Source organism: Hordeum vulgare, chromosome 2H (genome assembly GCF_904849725.1).
Source record: "Hordeum vulgare subsp. vulgare chromosome 2H, MorexV3_pseudomolecules_assembly, whole genome shotgun sequence".
NCBI lineage: Eukaryota > Viridiplantae > Streptophyta > Magnoliopsida > Poales > Poaceae > Hordeum > Hordeum vulgare.
In genome coordinates this window covers 301,327,691-301,331,409 of record NC_058519.1, presented here as the reverse complement: position 1 = coordinate 301,331,409, position 3,719 = coordinate 301,327,691, and positions in this window count along the sequence as shown.

Below are 3,719 nucleotides of genomic sequence, written 5' to 3'. Positions count from 1 at the left end.
GAGAACGCAGTTGATGTAGTGGAACGTCCTCACGTCCCTCGATCCGCCCCGCGAACAATCCCGCGATCAGTCCCACGATCTAGTACCGAACGGACGGCACCTCCGCGTTCAGCACACGTACAGCTCGACGATGATCTCGGCCTTCTTGATCCAGCAAGAGAGACGGAGAGGTAGAAGAGTTCTCCGGCAGCGTGATGGCGCTCCGGAGGTTGGTGATGACCTTGTCTCAGCAGGGCTCCGCCCGAGCTCCGCAGAAACGCGATCTAGAGGAAAAACCGTGGAGGTATGTGGTCGGGCTGCCGTGGAAAAGTCGTCTCAAATCATCCCTAAAACCTCCGTATATATAGGTGGGAGGGAGGGGGCCTTTCCTTGGGGTCCAAGGACCCTCAAGGGGGTCGGCCGAGCCAAGGGGGAGGACTCTCCCCCCCCAAACCGAGTTGGACTAGGTTTGGTGGGAGGGAGTCCCCTTTCCTTCCCACCTCCTCCCTTTTTTTCTCTCTTGATTTTCTTCTCCTTGGCGCATAGGGCACTTGTGGGCTGTCCCACCAGCCCACTAAGGGCTGGTGTGTCTCCCCCAAGGCCTATGGGCTTCCCCGGGGTGGGTTGCCCCCCCGTTGAACTCCCGGAACCCATTCGTCATTCCCGGTACATTTCCGGTAACTCCGAAAACCTTCCGGTAATCAAATGAGGTCATCCTATATATCAATCTTCGTTTCCGGACCATTCCGGAAACCCTTGTGACGTCCGTGATCTCATCCGGGACTCCGAACAACATTCGGTAACCAACCATATAACTCAAATACACATAAAACAACGTCGAACCTTAAGTGTGCAGACCCTGCGGGTTCGAGAACTATGTAGACATGACCCGAGAGACTCCTCGGTCAATATCCAATAGCGGGACCTGGATGCCCATATTGGATCCTACATATTCTACGAAGATCTTAACGTTTGAACCTCAGTGCCAAGGATTCGTATAATCCCGTATGTCATTCCCTTTGTCCTTCGGTATGTTACTTGTTCAATCTCGTTTATCGGCAAGTCTCTTTACTCGTTCCATAATACAAGATCCCGCAACTTACACTAAGTTACATTGCTTGCAAGGCTTGTGTGTGATGTTGTATTACCGAGTGGGCCCCGAGATACCTCTCCGTCACACGGAGTGACAAATCCCAGTCTTGATCCATACTAACTCAACTAACACCTTCGGAGATACCTGTAGAGCATCTTTATAGTCACCCAGTTACGTTGCGACGTTTGATACACACAAAGCATTCCTCCGGTGTCAGTGAGTTATATGATCTCATGGTCATAGGAATAAATACTTGACACGTAGAAAACAGTAGCAACAAAATGACACGATCAACATGCTACGTCTATTAGTTTGGGTCTAGTCCATCACGTGATTCTCCTAATGACGTGATCCAGTTATCAAGCAACAACACCTTGTTCATAATCAGAAGACACTGACTATCTTTGATCAAGTGGCTAGCCAACTAGAGGCTTGCTAGGGATGGTGTTTTGTCTATGTATCCACACATGTAAATGAGTCTTCATTCAATACAATTGTAGCATGGATAATAAACTATTATCTTGATACAGGAGTTATAATAATAACTATATTTATTATTGCCTCTAGGGCATAATTCCAACAGTCTCCCACTTGCACTAGAGTCAATAATCTAGCCCTCACATCACCATGTGAATTACATTGTAATAAATCTAACACCCATACAGTTCTGGTGTCGATAATGTTTTGGCCGTGGAAGAGGCTTAGTCAGCGGGTCTGCTACATTCAGATCCGTGTGCACTTTGCATATATTTACGTCCTCTTCCTCGACGTAGTCGCGGATGAGGTTGAAGCGTCGTTTGATGTGTCTGGTCTTCTTGTGAAACCGTGGTTCCTTTGCTAAGGCAATGGCACCCGTGTTGTCACAGAACAAGGTTATTGGATCTAGTGCACTTGGCACCACTCCAAGATCCGTCATGAACTGCTTCATCCAGACACCCTCCTTAGCCGCCTCCGAGGCAGCCATGTACTCCGCTTCACATGTAGAATCTGCTACGACGCTTTGCTTGGAACTGCACCAGCTTACTGCACCCCCATTAAGAATAAATACGTATCCGGTTTGCGACTTAGAGTCGTCCGGATCTGTGTCAAAGCTTGCATCGACGTAACCTTTTACGGCGAGCTCTTCGTCACCTCCATATACGAGAAACATCTCCTTAGTCCTTTTTAGGTACTTCAGGATATTCTTGACCGCTGTCCAGTGATCCACTCCTGGATTACTCTGGAACCTACCTGCCATACTTATGGCCAGGCTAACATCCGGTCTAGTGCACAGCATCGCATACATGATAGAACCTATGGCTGAAGCATAGGGGACGGAGCGCATATGCTCTCTATCTTCATCAGTTGCTGGGCAGTGAGTCTTACTCAATCTCGTACCTTGTAAAACTGGAATGAACCCTTTCTTGGACTGTTCCATTTTGAACCTCTTCAAAACTTTATCAAGGTATGTGCTTTGTGAAAGTCCTATCAGGCGTTTTGATCTATCCCTATAGATCTTAATGCCTAGAATGTAAGCAGCTTCTCCTAGGTCCTTCATAGAGAAACTTTTATTCAAGTAACCTTTTATGCTCTCCAAAAGCTCTACGTTGTTTCCAATAAGTAATATGTCATCCACATATAATATTAGAAACGCCACAGAGCTCCCACTCACTTTCTTGTAAATACAAGATTCTCCAACCACTTGTATAAACCCAAATGCCTTGATCATCTCATCAAAGCGTTTGTTCCAACTCCGAGATGCTTGCACTAGTCCATAAATGGATCGCTGGAGCTTGCACACCTTGTTAGCATTCTTAGGATCGACAAAACCTTCGGGTTGCATCATATACAACTCTTCCTTAAGGAAACCGTTAAGGAACGCCGTTTTGACATCCATCTGCCAGATTTCATAATCGAAAAATGCAGCTATTGCTAACATGATTCTGACGGACTTAAGCATCACCACGGGTGAGAAAGTCTCGTCGTAGTCAATTCCTGGAACTTGTGAAAAACCCTTTGCCACAAGTCGAGCTTTATAAACGGTCACATTACCGTCATCGTCCGTCTTCTTCTTAAAGATCCATTTGTTTTGAATAGCCTTGCGGCCCTCGGGTAGTATCTCCAAAGTCCACACTTTGTTCTCATACATGGATCCTATCTCGGATTTCATGGCTTCCAGCCATTTGTTGGAATCTGGGCCCACCATTGCTTCTTCATAACTTGCAGGTTCATTGTTGTCTAACAACATGATTGATAAGACGGGATTACCGTACCACTCTGGAGTAGCACGTGATCTCGTCGACCTGCGTGGTTCAACAGAAACTTGAACTGGAGTTTCATGATCATCATCATTAACTTCCTCTTCAACCGGCGTCACAATGACAGAGGTTTCCCCTTGCCCTGCGCCACCATCCAGAGGGATGAGAGGTTCGACAACCTCGTCAAGTTCTATCTTCCTCCCACTCAATTCTCTCGAGAGAAATTCCTTCTCGAGAAAAGCTCCGTTCTTAGCAACAAACACTTTGCCCTCGGATTTGAGATAGAAGGTGTACCCAACTGTCTCTTTTGGGTAACCTATGAAGACACACTTTTCCGCTTTGGGTTCCAGCTTTTCAGGCTGAAGCTTTTTGACATAAGCATCACATCCCCAAACTTTAAGAAACGACAA